General features: G+C 43.9%; 1 protein-coding gene and 1 pseudogene across 1 annotated transcript in view; both read left to right on the forward strand.

The window, feature by feature from the left end:
- TTC1 (tetratricopeptide repeat domain 1) overlaps nt 1–16,561 on the forward strand; it is a 75,180-nt gene that overhangs the window by 7,850 nt on the left and 50,769 nt on the right. The gene's annotated exons all lie outside the window — the stretch shown is intronic.
- LOC138850021 (interferon regulatory factor 1 pseudogene) lies at nt 321–15,645 on the forward strand (annotated as a pseudogene).

The raw sequence follows: 16,561 nt of genomic DNA on the forward strand, positions 1-16,561 counted from the left end.
CCCGGGCCACAGCAGAGAGCTGGACTGGAAGAGGAGCAACCGGGACAGAATCCGGCACCCTGAGTGGGACTAGAACCCAGGGTGCTGGCGCCGCAGGCGGAGGATTAGCCTAGTGAGCCGCGGTGCCGGTCATGGCTGGAGGTTTTAAAGAGTGAATTCTTGGAAGAAAGATGGAGTCACAGTGAGAAATAATCTCACATGCTTGTTAGAAGGTACTAACATGTATTGCCCAAAAGGTGTATTATCTTGGAAGTCATCCTTGGAGAGAGAGGTCCAAAACGCGAACTATCTTATTGGCATTTAGGTTCATGGTTGTCAGCATGGCTGTAGTTGACCAGTTAGGTAATGGGCCTCCTTGGTATCAGCCAGGGGTTGTCACTGTCGCTGTCAGCCTCTATGAAGTAACTGGGTTCCTTGCTCTCCCAGCTTTTTGGTCAGCTACAGCTTGTGTCACAAGAAAACAGCAGAGTTGGTGCTGACAGAGCATAGCCACATTAATCATAATTGAAATACTAATTTACTTAGACCCATAAGAATCGTCATACAACAAACATATCACAACAGGCTGCCAGCAGAACTTTCTGCAGTAACATGTATGTTTTCTATCTGTGCTTTTCAGTATGGTAGCGTTAGCTGCATGTAGCTGTTGGGCACTTGAAATGTAACTAGTACAACTGAGGAACTGAGATTTATTTTAATTAGTCACATATGCCTGGTGGATAACATATTGGACAGCACAGCTTTTAATCCTTGGTTTTTTTCTAGCTATTATAATTACTAGAGACATACACAGATGTTGTATGTATAAAATGTATAATAGCATCTTTCATAATTTTGGAAAGTTAGAAAACATACTGAACAGAAAATATTTGTTGAAATTTATTCTTTCTCCCTTTATTTGTTGGTGAGCCCCTAAAGGCTTTGGAATTTCTGAATGATAGGGTGTCTTTTGTTATTCAGAATGAGTCCCCTTTAATAATATCAGTGTTTAAGCCAGTAAGTGACTTAGGATGCCCCCTAGACAGTTTCAGGGTGAGACTTGTCACCCTATAGTCCCAGGTGTATAGAGGATTGCAACTACCTACCAAAGTCCAAGAAAGAATGAGAGCAGGTACTGGAGATTGAGCTGTACTAAAAATCATTTTTTAAAATTATTTAGTTTACTTAATTGTATTGGAAAGGCACAGAGACAGAGATCTTCCATCTGCTGGTTCATCCCCATATACCAGGGCCAAGCCAAAGCCAGGACATTGGAATTCTATCAGGCCTCCCACTTTGGTGGTGGGAACCCAAATACTTGAGTGATCACCTGCCACCATTAGTGTGTCATTATCAGGAAATTAGATCAAAAGTGGAGTAGCATGCACATGAAACCTCAGATGGAAGCAGTTTCTGCAAGCTGGCACTGTTAGATGGGATCATAGATAAGGCAGGGCGAGTAGACATGGACAATAAGGGCTGGTTCTGAGGTAAAGGTGGTAGGAGCTTTGAATTCCTGGGCGGGAGGGGGAGATATAGCAAGCTAGAAGGTGAGAGCCGGAGTTTTGGTTTTTTAGCAAGAGCTTTAGAAGTTAACAGAATTTGAGCCAGAGAACATGAACAGAGATAGAAGGCTTAGAAATAGGAAATTTTCCACTATTCTGAACGCTCATAGAAGGGTGGAAATCCCAATAATGTTAGGGTTAAATGTGCTGTTTTATGTTTTAACAAGTTGTCGAGGTAGGAGACAACCGAGAGGAGGATCAGACAGAACACGGGACACAGAAGCTCCCATGGTGACCCGTGGAGTCGGACTGGCAGATATCGGGCATCCCCAAGATAATGGCCATCCAATGAGAGGATATGGGAACAGAGGGTGGATCGTTACCCATGCACCCACTAGAGCCCAGGCCATAGCCCATAGAAGGGAAACATGGGGTTAAGTCATCACCCACACCCACTGTTGCCCGGACCCAGAGTCCGTAGAGGCACGAGGCCATAGAGCATTGTGTCTGCTACCAGGACTTTGGGGGCGAAGTCACGTAGAATCACAACCCATAGAGAGTCACAGTGAGAGGGTCCTCCACCTGCCCTGTCTTACCTCAGGAATTTTGGAGGGCTGATGTGTGTATGGAGATCGCAGAGTGTTCAGTGGTGAAGAAGGAGGTCTGGGGATGAATTCTGTGGTTGGCAGAAATCCAGGATCCCAACACAGCTCAAGTAGAGAGCAAGGTCTATGGGAGAGCCTGGATCCAAGTCACTGCACCAGTGAAAGGAAAGGCAACCACAAAACACCAAACACCAGAGTAAGGGAAAAGGTTTATTGTTGGGTGGGGGAAACCCTGTAGGCTGCCTCCCCGTGCACAGAGAGAACAACAGCCTGTACTGGGAGAACAGGTCTTATATAGCTTTGCAGAGGTAAGATAATGGGAGCGGCAAATCCTATTAGGGTGTAGGGGTGGAGCTGACACTTGTGATTGGGCTGTTTGGTCACCTGACTTCTAGTAAGGCTGGGCTTAGGAAGATGGCACCATTTTACTAACAGGCACTACATCCCCCTGGAGAAGCCACCTCCTGCTAGAATCCTTTCTTGACCGCCCTTCCAATAACACCCCTTTCAACATGAAGCAGTCAGAGTAATCCTTGTCTGGTCCCACTAACAGAAGTTAGGGCCCATTCTTCTTGAGGGGGGAGTGTGAGGAGTCAGATGAGTCAATAGGCAGTCAGCGTGGTCCCTGTGGAATTTGGGAAATGCTTGCTTCCCCCAAAAAAATTATCTAGCAAGAACAAAACACCCTCCTTCCTTAGGAATCTCCAAATGTGCCATGGAATTGCAAGGGAGTGGTGATTTCATCTTCCTGAGCTCACGGTTTATTGTGAAAACAAGTTACATATCCCACCCTTCTGGATGGTTTTTGTTTTATCTAGAGCAAGCCAAATGGGATAAAGGATTGTAAATCAGGTCTTTTGATGGGCTTTGTCCCTGCCTGGTAACTGAATGCTAGTCTCATTGTTTTTGTTTTTTTTTTTCCCTTCAAAATTGTGCTTAAAAACCCCAGTACCTTGAGGTCCTTAGGGTTTTTTTACTCTTTTTGAAGCCCCCCTTCATGCTGCTCTGGCTGGAGGTCTTTGACTCTAATAAGTCTTGCTTTTTAAATTAAAAAAAAAAAAAAAAAGTGGAGTAGCCGTCACATGAACCAGGCACTCCAATATGGATATAGGTGTCCCAAGTTAAGTCATAACTGCTGCACCAAATAAATGCCCACCCCTGTATTAAAAGTCTTGAACATGAGATTTGTTAAACATCCAGATTGCTGAACACCTGGCTAGCACCCCGGAGAGGGCATAGAAGCTCAAACCTTGCCCTATACATCTCTTCATCCGGCTGTTCATCTGTGTCTTTTATAATAGCCTTAATCTTTTTTTAATAAAGATTTTATTTATTTGAGAGGAAGAGTTACAGACAGGGAGAGACAAAGGTCTTCCATCTACTGGTTCACTCCCCAAATTATCGCAGTGGCTAGAGCTGTGCATTCTGAAGCCAGGAGCCACGAGTTTTTTCTGGGTCTCCCACGTGGATGCAGGGACCCAAGCACTTGGGCCATCTTCTACTGCTTTCCCAGGCCATAGCAGAGAGCTGGATTGGAAGAGCACAGCTGGGACTAGAACCAGCACCCAATGGGATGCCGGTGCCACAGGTGGAGGATTAACCTGTTGCACCATAACACTGGTCCCTGTAATAGCTTTTAAAATCAACCAGTAGGCCGGCGCCATGGCTCAATAGGGTAATCCTCCGCCAGCGGCACTGGCACCCCGGGTTTTAGTCCCGGTCAGCACGCCGGATTCTGTCCCGGTTGCTCCTCTTCCAGTCCAGCTCTCTGCTGTGGCCCGGGAGTGCAGTGGAGGATGGCCCAGGTCCTTGGGCCCTGCACCCGCATGGGAGACCAGGAGGAAGCACCAGGCTCCTGGCTTCAGATCAGCACGGTGCGCTGGACGCAGCAGCCATTGAGGGGTGAATCAACGGGAAAAAGGAAGACCTTTCTCTGTCTGTCTCTCTCACTGTCCACCACTCTGCCTGTCCAAAAAAAAAAAAAAAACCAGTAAACCTAAGTGTTCCCTAAGTTCTGTGAGCCATCCTAGCAAATAGTTAAACCCAAGGAGGGAGTGGTGTAACCCTGTGGGAATCAGTGGAGACTTGTAAGTGGCTTTTGATGTATGGTCAGCCTTGAAGAACTGTGTCCTTACCCTGTAGGGTCTAACATTATCTCTAGGTTGATAGTGTTAGAATTGAGTTGAATTATAGGAGATCTAATTAGAGAACTTTGCGATGTGGAAAACACCCTTGAGTCTGATGTTAGAAGTGCCGTGAAGGTAAGAGAAAAACAATGTGCTTCCCCCAGAATATGAATTAATTATTTTTGTATGCTTGCAGGTGTTTTGTATACAATACAAGTGTTAAAACAAAGATAGATAAATTTGAGGTATTAGCATGGAAAGATGCCCAGACCATGTCAAAATGAGTTAATCAAATTATAGAACAGTGATGATTCCTTTCAAGTCAGAAACCTAGTGAAAAAATGTTTATACATAAAAATTTCTAAGTATACACTCCAAATCATAAGCAATGAGTAACTCTGAGGGAAGTAATTATTAGGGAATTTCATTTATATTTAATGCAGTTTTGTAATGCTTTTTCTTCTAGTAAGCATACGTTACATTTATACCAATAACATGAAAATTCCATTTTAAGAATATAAATAAATAGGGGCTGGTGCCGTGGCTCACTTGGTTAATCCTCCGCCTGTGGCACCGGCATCCCATATGGGTGCTGGGTTCTAGTCCCGGCTGTTCCTCTTCCAGTCCAGCTCTCTGCTGTGGCCCAGGAGGGCAGTGGAGGATGGCCCAGGTGCTTGGGCCCCTGTACCCGCATGGGAGACCAGGAAGAGGCACCTGGCTCCTGGCTTCGGATCGGCGCAGTGCCGGCCGTAGCGGCCATTTGAGGGGTGAACCACCAGAAGGAAGACCTTTCTCTCTGTCTCTCTTTCTCACTGTCTATAACTCTGCCTGTCAAATAAATTAAAAAAAAAAAAGAATATAAATAAATATAAGTTTATTTTTTACACCAAAATAGGTCAGATAAAGAGGACCTCTGAGGATTTGGGAAAGAATTGGTAATTTTTATAGATTTGTGTGTTCCTAAAAGTTTTTTCTTTGTGCCAGACATCAGCAGCCAGCATCTGTTAATTAGGCTGACCTGACTTGCCCTGTGGCTGAGAAGATAATCCAGGCTCAGGTGGAGTGTCACTTCTCAGAATTCATAAGTCATGAGTAATGGAGGAAGATGGCAATTAAAAATTGACAAAAACAGGCAAAATCTCTTACTGAGAACACAGTGTATGTGTATGTTTATTTCAGCAGCAAATCTTAACTGTTACGTGAAAACTTAAATGTTGATCTACTACCCCAAAGAATTGGATATTAGGGGCTGGCACTGTGATGCAGCAAGTTATGCTGCTGCTATATGGGCTTCTGTTTGTGTCCTGGCTGCTCCTCTTGTGATCCAGCTCCCTACTAATGTACCTGGGAAAGCAATGGAAGATGGCCCAAGTGCTTAGGTCTGCCACTCACAGGGAAGACCTGGATGAAGCTTCTGGACCTGTGGTCCAGCTCTGGCTGTTGCAGCCATTTCCAGAGTGAATCAGCAATGGAAGATCTCTCTAATCTACCTTCAAGCCAAATTTTTTTTTTTTTTTTAAGATTTATTTTATTTATTTGAAAGACAGAGTGAGAGAGAAGAGAGAAAGAGAGGACTTCATTTTCTGGTGGACTCACCAGATGACTGCAACAGCCAGAGCTGAGCTGATCCGAAGCTAGGAGCCAGGAACTTCTTCCAGGTCTCCCATGCGGGTGCAGGGGCCCAAGGATTTGGGCCACCTGCTGCTTCTGCTTTCCCAGGCCATAGCAGAGAGCTGGATCAGAAGTGGAGCAGCCAGGACTTGAACCGTTGCCCATATGGGATGCCAGTGCTGCAGGCTGGGGCTTTAACCCACTGTGCCACAACACTAGCCTCCCAAACAGCTTTTTAATAGAAAAAGTATCAAATTTCAGCTAACGTTTGATGTACACTAGGTACATAAAGAAGATAGGACAGATCTGGTCGCAGAAAGGAATTATACAAAGATGCTGCCTTGGTGATTTTAGGCTGTTGTAACAAAATATTTAGACTGGATAATCTATAAACAATAGACATTTACTACTTACAGTTCTGGAGGCTGAGCAATCAAAATTCAAAGTGTCAGATTTGATGTCTGGTAAGGGCCTGTTCCCGATAGATGGCACCTGGTATATCCTCATGTGGCAGAAAGGGCAAGGGAGCTACCTTCAATCTTTTTTATAAGGATGCTGTTGGCTCTCAAGAAAGCAGAGTCCTTAAACTCTAACCTCTTCCCAAAAGATCCACCCCTTAAAATCACGTTATTAGGGATTAGGTTTCAATAAGATTTTTGGAGGGAAACATTCAGACCATAGCAAATGTTTAAAATTTTGGGACCTGTAGCATATACTGCAATATAGGTGGTCCTATAAGAAAATCACCTTTTTTGGCCTACTTGTCATAGTGCAATTTCTTAGGCTGCATATAAACTTCTTGGGTAACTTCTATACAAACAGGGAAGCTTGAAGACCACTATCATTAAGCTTCACATGTAGTCTTCCTTCACAAAATATCTGTTGACTAAATTCAGTATCTCTCCATGTGGGCTAGTAATTGGACCTACAAGTTAGAGATTTTATCTCATTCATTTATTCAAGAAATATTTGTATTTCTTCCACTAGCGAAGCATTGGTTGAGGTCCTGAGGGATGACTGAACGAGACAGAGTTTCTCTTCTCTCATACATATGCTATCGTTGGCTTTTTTTTTTTTTTTTTTTAAGGTTAAAATGAAGTGATGCAGGGGAAGGAGTTAGAAGGTTGGTGCTATGTTTTGAATGTTTGTGTCCCCCTCCAAAGAACATGTTGAAACTTAACCTCAAGTGAATAATATTAAGAGGTGGGGCTTCTAGGAGGTGACTGGTTATGAGTGCTCATTCTCATGCATAAGATTACTATACTTGTAGAAGCATTTGATGGGAGACCATTTGGCCTTTCTGCCTCTCATCTGCTGTGGTTGGATGCAGCAAGGAGGTACCACGTTGGAAGCAGAGCGTAAACCCTTACCAGATGCTGAATCTGCTGACTCTAGATCTTGGGCTTACCCAATATTTCCATTTCTTTGTGAAAAAGAAATTTCTGTTACTTACAAATTACCCAGTCTCTGGTCTTTTGTTATGGTAGCCCAAATGAACTAAGATTGACTCATCAGGAAGGGCCTCTTTGGGGAAATGGCTTTTCACAAGAGACTTGGGAGTACAAAAGGAGCCAAGTATATAAGAATTTAAGAAGGAAGCATTCCAGAGGGAGCAGTTATTTAAAAGATCCTAAGACAGCAGCAGCCTTGATGTGTTTTTGGCATATTTAAGGAATGGTAAGGCCAGTGGCTAGAGCACAATGATAAAGGAAAAACATGAGCTAATGAAGCAAACAAGGGTTCAACTGTAGAACACTTCATAAGCCATGGTTGGAAATTTGAAGTTTATTCAAGTAGGGTACTAGACTGGGAACTCTGAGCCAGAGGAGAGATGGACATTACATTGTAGTAACAATATTCTGGTTCTTTTTTAGAAGATGGAGGGTGCAGAAATGGCAGAGGGGCATGAATAGACTATTTGAGACCCATTAGTTCCTAACTGTAGTCCAGGCCAAAATGTTAGTAGCTCAGATATGGATCTGAAGATTAGCAGATGACCTCAGGATATATTTTGGTGGTAAAGTTGATAAGGCATATTGGTGGATTCTGTTGAAGGAATGCAATGTGAAATTAGAATGATTGCTTATCTTCAGCTGCTGCATGAATGGTAGATGGTGGTACCTTTACCAATACAAAGATGATGATGGCTTTTGAAATCGTGTTTCTGTTGATTTAATCTTTGCAAGCAAACAGAAATGCAGATTTAGTCATTTTGAAGGGCTTGCTCACTTGTCACCACCCTTGGTTACACATTTCCTCTTTTATACAAGGTCTAATTAAGTAAGGGATCCAAAAATCTTTGCTTAGTGAACATAGACTGAGAATGAGTGGTACATGGGATTTTATTTTATTTTATTTAAAGATTTAATTATTTATTTGAAAGGCAGAGTTGTAGGGGGAGGGGGAAGATACAGAGATCTTCCATCTACTGGTTCACTCCCCAAATGGCCATAGCTACGGCTGGGCCAGGCCAAAGGCAGGAACCTGAAACTCCATCGCAGTCTTCCACATGGGTAGCAGAGGCTCAAATACTTGGGCCATCTTCTGCTGCCTTCCCAGGCACATTAACAGGAAGCTGGACTGGAATTTCAGCAGCCAGGACTCTAGCCAGCACCTATCAAGGATCGTAGGCGGCAGCTTAACCCCCTGCGCCACAGCACTGGCCCCATTACCCAGGATTTTAAAACATTTTCAGTAGAATTAGAACATTTAAAGCACCATTCTTTTTTTAAGCTGTTTTCTCTTGAACCAGGAGCAGTTATATAAAACTTCTATTGTAAACATATTTTGATCAGTCTTTTCCTTCTCCCTCTAATTTTTGCTCAATTCCACATTACTTAATTCTTTTTCCTTGTTTCCACCACCTCATTGCATCCTTTTCATAATCTTATCAATGTTGTAGCTGTGGACATGTTTGCAGGGAATACTGTCTTAATTGCTTCCAGAAAGTTTTCAGTAACTTCTTCCATAGTGGCCTGCATATTCTTGTTAATCTAATGAACAAACCCTTTGTTTAGGGGGAAAAAAGATTTTATTTTTGGAAAGGCAGACTTAGAGTGAGGGAAAGAGAGAGGGAGAGATATCTTCTATCTGCTGGTTGAACTCCAAAGGGCTGCAACAGCTAGGACTGGGTCAGGCCAAAACTGGGAGCCTAAAACTAAATCCAAGTCTCCCATATGGGCGGCAGGATCCCAAACACTTGGGCCATTTTCACTGCTTTGTTTTGTTTTGTTTTGTTTTGTTTTGTTTTGTTTTTGACAGGCAGAGTGGACAGTGAGAGAGACAGACAGAAAGGTCTTCCTTTTGCCGTTGGTTCACCCTCCAATGGCCGCCGTGGCCAGCACACTGCGCTGATCCGATGGCAGGAGCCAGGTGCCTATCCTGGTCTCCCATGGGGTGCAGGGCCCAAGGACTTGGGCCATCCTCCACTGCACTCCCTGGCCACAGCAGAGAGCTGGCCTGGAAGAGGGGCAACCGGGACAGAGTCTGGCGCCTGGACCGGGACTAGAACCCAGTGTGCCGGCGCCGCAAGGCAGAGGATTAGCCTAGTGAGCCGCAGCGCTGGCCCATTTTCACTGCTTTACCAGATGCATTAGCATGGAGCTGGATGGGAAGTGGAGCAGCTGGGACTCCAACCTGTGCCCACATGGGATGCTGGCACTGCAGGCAGCAGCTTAATCCTCTGTGCCACAGTGCTGGCCCCACAAACCCTTTCTTGGTATTGTTTCCCTTTTCTTTTGTGTCCCTGGCCCTTTCAGTCTTTGCATTCCAGTGTAGTTTTCTCATCCTGCCTAGACATGGCTAAATAAGGAAGTTTTGATGCTTGTGCCACCATTTTACTGCATTTTAGTAGGTAGCTTTTTTCTTTTACTCTCCCTCTTATCCAGATGTGATTGTTCTATGAGTACTGTTCTTGAGTTAAAAGTTTGTTCTGTTTTTTCATCTAGCAGTTGCTTCATAAAGCTGCAGAGGGAAGCAGAGAGCTGCCTATAGATTTGTAATAAGTAAATGAACTTATTCTTATTTTTCTCCCTGTTAAATACGTGCTTACCATAGCATTACTTAATTAACACATTACTTTTAAAGTAAATTTAATGCAAATTTTAATTTTAATAATGATTGGATATATACTTATAAACTCCAAATCAGTTGTGTTCACTGATCTGAAGTACCAGGCATGCATATTCTAGGCCAGCTGATGCATTGCTGAGAGACTGTTGCAGAATGGTGCTTTCATGATTGATAGGGGAATAGAGGAGAGCTTTCTAGTGTTTTTGCCAGCTTACACCAAGATTTAAACTCTGTTGATATACTCTGGCTTGGTTTCGTGTTTTATCCCTTTAAAAGAAAATAAGGGGTGGGTATTTGACCTAGCAATTAAAACATCCTATCCCATATCGAAGTACCTAGCTTTAGTAAGTAAAATCTGTTCTCAATATAAGCAATTTTTTTTAAAGTACCTAGCTTTGTGTTCTGACTCTACCTGTGATTCCAGCTTCCTGCTAATGTGCATCCTGGGAGGTAGCAGGTGATGGCTCGAGTCTTTGAGTTCCTGCCATCCACATAGGATGGGATTGAGTTCCCATCTCCTGGCTTCACCCCAGCCTAGCCCTAGCTTTTGTTGGCATTTGGGGAGTGAACCAGTAGATAGAAAATTTCTTTTCTGTCTCTTTGTGCCTCTTAAATATATTGAAAGTTTAAAAAGTTTTAAAAAGTAAAGCTTACGTTCCTTCTAACATTTTAAATAAGTGAATTGGGGCTGGCATTGTGATGTAGTAGGTTAAGCGTCTGCCTGCGATGTGGGCATCACATACAGGTGGCAGTTCAAGTCGTGGCTGCTCCACTTCCCTATCCAGCTCCCTACTAGTGTGCCTGAAATAGCAATGGAAGGTGGCCCAAGTGCTTGGGCCCCTGCGTGCATATGGGAGACCCAGATGGATTTCCAGTCTCCTGCCATCAGCCTTGAAGCCATTTGGGGACTGAACCAGTGGATGGAAGATATTCTTTCTCTCTCCTCCAGCCCCACTCTCTCCCCCCACCTCCTTCCCTCCCTCCATCTGCTGGAACTTTCTCCGGGTCTCACACATGAGTGCAGGGGCCCAACGACTTGGGTGAACCATCTCCTACTGCCTTCCCAAGCCATAGCAGAGAGCTTGATTGGAAGTGAAGCAGTTGGGACTCAAACCAGTGCCTATATGGGATGCTGGTACTGCAGGCAGCAGCTTTACCTACTTCGCCGCAGCGCTGTCCCCAGAAGTTAATAATGTTTAAATCTTTGGGTTTTGATTGGATTCTTCAGACAGGACATGTGATAATTTTCACTATTATTCACCTTTTTTGGATAAATGAAAATTAACCCACATATACTAGAGATTCGGAGTAATGTTGAAAATTAAGCCATTCTTTCAGCCTACAATTACTCATATTAGTATCTAGAATCAGTAGGCAAAATTAGTTTTCTTAACATGGTTTCCACATCAAAAGTTCCTGGGTTGGAGTCCTGGCTCCATCTCTGCATCTAATGCAGACTTTGGAAGGTGGCAAGCGATGTCTCAAGTAGTTGGGTCTCCTATATGGGAGACCTGAATTGAGTTCTGATTCCTGCTTTGGCCTGGCCTAGCCTAGCCTAGTTCAGCCCAACCTTAGCTGTTGCGGGCATTTGGGGAATGAGCCAGCAAATGGGAGCTTGCTCTGTCTCATAAAACAACAACAAAATATTGTTTCCCTCATCAGATTGCTGGAAACACGAGGCCATGCTAAGGTATTTTTACTTTAGGTAGTTCTTTCTGCATACTCTAGTTAGCATATAAGAAGGGTAGAGCCTTTCCTGTTCTGCATGCTGGTATATTCCTGAGCAGTTAGTACAGTGTGTGCACATTGTTTACCATAAATATGTTAGATGACTGTTATTACTGAAGTAGGAATTTAAAGTCTCTACTGGAGACATTCTGTTTAGCCCTTAAGGGTGAAAATTATTTCTTAGGTAAAGAGTTCCATTTTAACATTTTTTTAAAAGACTTATTTATTTGAAAGAGTTACACAGAGAAGGAGAGGCAGAGAGGAGAGGTCTTCCATCCTCTGGTTCACTCCCTAATTGGCCAGAGCTGAGCCCATCAGGAGCCAGGAGCTTCCTCTGGGTCTTCCAATGCAGGTGCAAGGGCCCAAAGACTTGGGCCGTCTTCTGCTTTCCCAGGCCAGAGCAGAGAGCTTGATCGGAAGCAGAGCAGCCAGGGCTCGAACCAGTGCTCATAGGGGGTGCCGGTACTGAAGGTGGTGGCTTTACCTGCTACGCCACAGCGCCAACCCCTTAACATTTTACATTAAAATAATTTTAGACTTAGGGAAAAATAGCAAAAATCATACAGATTCCAGCTTCCTCTAATATTAACATTCGTATAACCAGAGTACAAAGATCAAAAATGGGAAAAAAATATGAGTACAATACTGTAAACTTACAGCCTGTTTTCAACTTTCATCATTTCTGTTATTTCTTTCATTTCTGTTTTTTGTTCCTGTTGTAGGATCCAGTCCAGTATCCCTCAGTACAGTTAGTTTTCATATCTCCTTAATTTCCACCAGCTAATGATAATTCCTCATTTTTTTTCCTCTCTCATGTCCTTAAAATGCTTAGTTATTTCTGTATTGCCTCTCAGATTGGATTCTTCTGGGTTTTTGTTTGTAATTTGACAAGAGTACAGCAGAAGTGATAATATGCCCTTCTCAGTACATCCTGTCTGAAGCATGTGATGTTACGTCTAGTAAGACTTGAGTTTGACTGATCACTTGTTTAAGATTGGCAGCTGCCCTCTCTTTTCCACTGTATATTAATTAATAGTAAATTTCCCTTTGTTATTAATTTCTTGGAAGAGTTAGATAATCTGAGAGTTACGTAGGTTAGTTTTTTTTCCCCCAGTCACATGACTGTGTTGGATAGTTTCATTGATTACTGTTTGTATTTTGGAGTCTGCTTACATCCGGGTTTATTTTGTTTATTTTGGAGTTTAAAAACTTTGCAAATTGTGGAGTTTGGCAACTGTGCGGTTTGGATACTGTGGTTTTCCTAGTCAGAGTTAGTCAAAAAGATAGAAATAGTCCTTTATCCCTGTTGCCTCATTCCCATTCTTTCTACTCCTTTCTCACCTACTTCTTATAAGTAACCAGTCCCTTTAGTTTCTGATTGATCCTTCCCACATTTCTTTTGCACAAAGAGCAGAGACATGTATATTTTCTTTTTATGTGAAGGATTACATAAAATTATGTTTTTTTCCACTTACAGTATATTTTGGGAGTAACCTTATTGGTTCATGGAGATCTTCCTCATTCTTGTAGCTGGCTGAAGTTTTGTGCTGTATAATATGGAGATACCTTATTTAATTAACCACTTCTGTATGTGAGCATTTAGATCATATCCAGTGTAGTTACAACATTGCTGCAGTGAATAACCCCACAATGTATAATATTTTCATATTTTTGGAAATGTATTATCATGGTAGTGACCTAGGAATGGAATTGCTTGGGCCAAAAGATAAGTGCATATGTGATTTGCTTAAGAATGTTGTATCCCCTCCAGAATTGTAGCAGTTTACATACCCACTAACAGGGTATCAGGAAGCCAGCTTCCCCACAGCCTCACCAATAGTACCTGTTGTCATACCTTTTAATTTTTAGCTAACTGACAGAGAAATTGTATCTCAGTATTATTTTAATTAGGATTTATTTGATTTTGGTGAATTCAAGCTTTGTTTTCATATATTTTAGCAGCATTTTTATATCTTATTGAGGGGGTTGTCCATATTTTTTCCCTGTTAATTATGGTTTTAAATAATATGTAGCTGGCACACCACTCCTTTGTTGGGGTAGGATGTGCACCCGAGCCGGGCCGAGCAAGGCCAGCTGTGCCCAGCTGCCCCAAGACCCGGGCATCCTCCGCTTTTTCTCCGCTACATCTGTACTCATGCCCTAAGAGTCCGGACAGCCAATGGCTCCTGCTTCAGAGGCAACGTGCCCATCACTAGGATGCACATGAGACCCTGGCTAGCAATACAGGTTAATTCCAACCAGATCCCCGGGCTGATCTGGATTAATAAAGAGGAGATGATCTTCCAGATCCCGTGGAAGCACGCCATCAAGCACGGCTGGGACATCAACAAGGACGCCTGTCTGTTCCAGAGCTGGGCCGTTCATACAGGCCAACACAAAGCTGGGGAAAAGAGCTGGATCTGAAGACGTGGAAGGCCAACTTCCACTGTGCTGTGAACTCCCTGCCGGACCTCGAGTAGGTGAAGGACCAGAGCAGGAACAAGGGCAGCTTGGCTGTGTGGGTGTACCAGATGCTCCCACCCCTCATCAGGAACCAGAAAAAAGAGAGGAAGTCCAAGTCCACCTGAGATGCTAAGGGCAAGGCCCAGAGGAAGTCCTGTGGGGATTCCAGCCTGGACACCTTCTCTGATGGACTCAGCAGCTCCACCCTGCCTGATGACCACAGTGACTACACTGCCCAAGGCTACATTGGGCAGGACTTGGAAGTGGAACAGGCCCTCACTCCAGCACTGTCACCACATAGCACTCTCCTCTTCTGGAGCATCCCAGGGGACATCGTGCCAGGTAGCACCAGTGACCCGTACAGCTTCCAGGTATCTCCCATGCTGGCCACCTCTGAAGCTGCAACAGATGAGGATGAGGAAGGGGAATTACCAGAGGGCATCATGAAGCTCTTTGAGCAGCCAGAGTGGCGGCGGACAAACGTGGATGGGAAGGGGTACCTGCTTAAAGAGCCTGGGACCCAGGCCGCTGCTGTCTACGGAGACTTCAGCTGCAAGGAGGAGCCAGAAGTTGACAGCCATGGAGGGGACGTTGGTCTGAGCCTTCCCTGCATCTTCACAGATGTCAGGAACATAGACAGCAGCTGGCTGGACAGCCTGCTGCCCCCAGTCAAGCTGCCTTCTATCCAGGCCATTCCTTGTGCACCATAGCTGGGCCTTGGCCCCTTCTCACTCCCTGAGATGGGCAGGACCCGTCATCATGGTGGCTGTGGTGCAGAGAAGCTGGAATTCTGTAGGCCCCTCAACAGAAAAGTGTGACCTCCACTGCAAGTGAAGGTGGGGTCTCCCTCCTTGGGTCAGTGGCTTCTCAGGGCCTAGCTAGCTGGGCTGATCTTGCAGAGGAAAGCTCACCCTGCCACCTGGGAAGATGGAGTCTGAGATTGGTGTATCGGGTGGGAGGCTTAGACAGGAGCCAGCCTCTTGCTTTTCTCTCTGAATCCAGCTGTCTGGAGAAGGTCTTCTTGTCACTGAGCTGGCCCTGAGGGGAACAGACGAGTGACCTCAGAAAAGTATAGTACCAGGCCCATGACTGGCTCTGCACAAAGAGACAATGATTGCACTAAGTGAATTCTCTTCCCAAAGAACTGCCCCCCTTCCCAGCTGAGCCCGGGGACTGTTCAAAAGCCAGTGAAATGTGAAGGAAAGATGGGGACCCATGAGGTGGTGCTCCCTCAGCCCTGCTCCCTGCTCTGGCTGAGGGGCTTGGAAAAAACATGGCACTTTCTCTGTGGCCCTTACCTTGTTTCTGCTCAGTGGTGAACACTAACGTTTCCTCCAAGCTCTTGGCCTTTGCATTTATTTAGAGTGCCTTGCCTGGCACCCGGCACCCCCTTGGGCCCCAGGAAGGAAGTGTGAGCATCTCGATGTGACTTTTCAAATTGGAAGTACCATCTAATCACTAAGTCATGTGTGATCACATATGGACATGTGTATAAATATGTATATTTTTCTTTTTATAAAAAGTTAATTATTAAAAATAAACATGTAGCCAAATTTATCATATGATTTTAAGTGTGCAATTCAGTGCCATCACATTTGCATGTTTGTACAATCATCACTGCTGCCTATTTCCTGAACTTCTTCATCCTCTCAAGCAAACATCATGTCCCTTAAACAGTAACTCCATTTCCCCTTATCCCAGCCCTTAGTAACTGCCATCCTACTTGTTCCACTATGAATTTTACTACTTGTAAGTACCTCAGGTGAGTACAGTCATACACTGCCCCTTTGTGTCTCCTTATTTCACTAAGCATGCTGTTTTCAAAGTTCACCCATATGTAGCATGTATGAGAATTTATACCCTTTTTGAGTCTGAATAATAATAATCCTTCGGATGTGTATACTACAAGTTGTCTGTTCTTCCGTCCTTGGATGTTTGGATTGTTTCTACCGTTTTTGTTAGTCTGAAATAGTGTTATGAATATTGTAGGATAGCTAGCTGTTCCACATCCACTGTCTTTTGGCTTTGTTTATAGCAGCATTTTTGTTTTCTGAATGTTTTAGTCTTTTAATAATTAGATTTGTTAATTTTTTTGTATTCTCATTTGAATTATTATAGTTAGAAAGCCATTCCCTATAATGAAAATAAAGAGGAATCATCTGTGTTTTCTTCTAGTATTTGTATAGTTTCACTTTTTGCGTTTAGGTCCTGAAACCATTTGGAGTTTATTCTTTTTTTTTTTTTAGTAAAAATCAGTATTTTTAGGTGTTTTTAAAATTCATTTGAAAAGCAGAGAGAGAGAGACAGAGGTCTTCCAACCACTGAATCACTCTCCAAATGCCTGCAACAGACATGGCTGTTGCAAAGCCAGGAATCGGCCGGCGCCGTGGCTCACTAGGGTAATCCTCCACCTGCAGCACCGGCACCCCGGGTTCTAGTCCCAGTCCGGGCTCTGGATTCTGTCCCAGTTGCT

The sequence above is a fragment of the Oryctolagus cuniculus genome, chromosome 6 (assembly GCF_964237555.1).
Source record: "Oryctolagus cuniculus chromosome 6, mOryCun1.1, whole genome shotgun sequence".
Taxonomy (NCBI): domain Eukaryota; kingdom Metazoa; phylum Chordata; class Mammalia; order Lagomorpha; family Leporidae; genus Oryctolagus; species Oryctolagus cuniculus.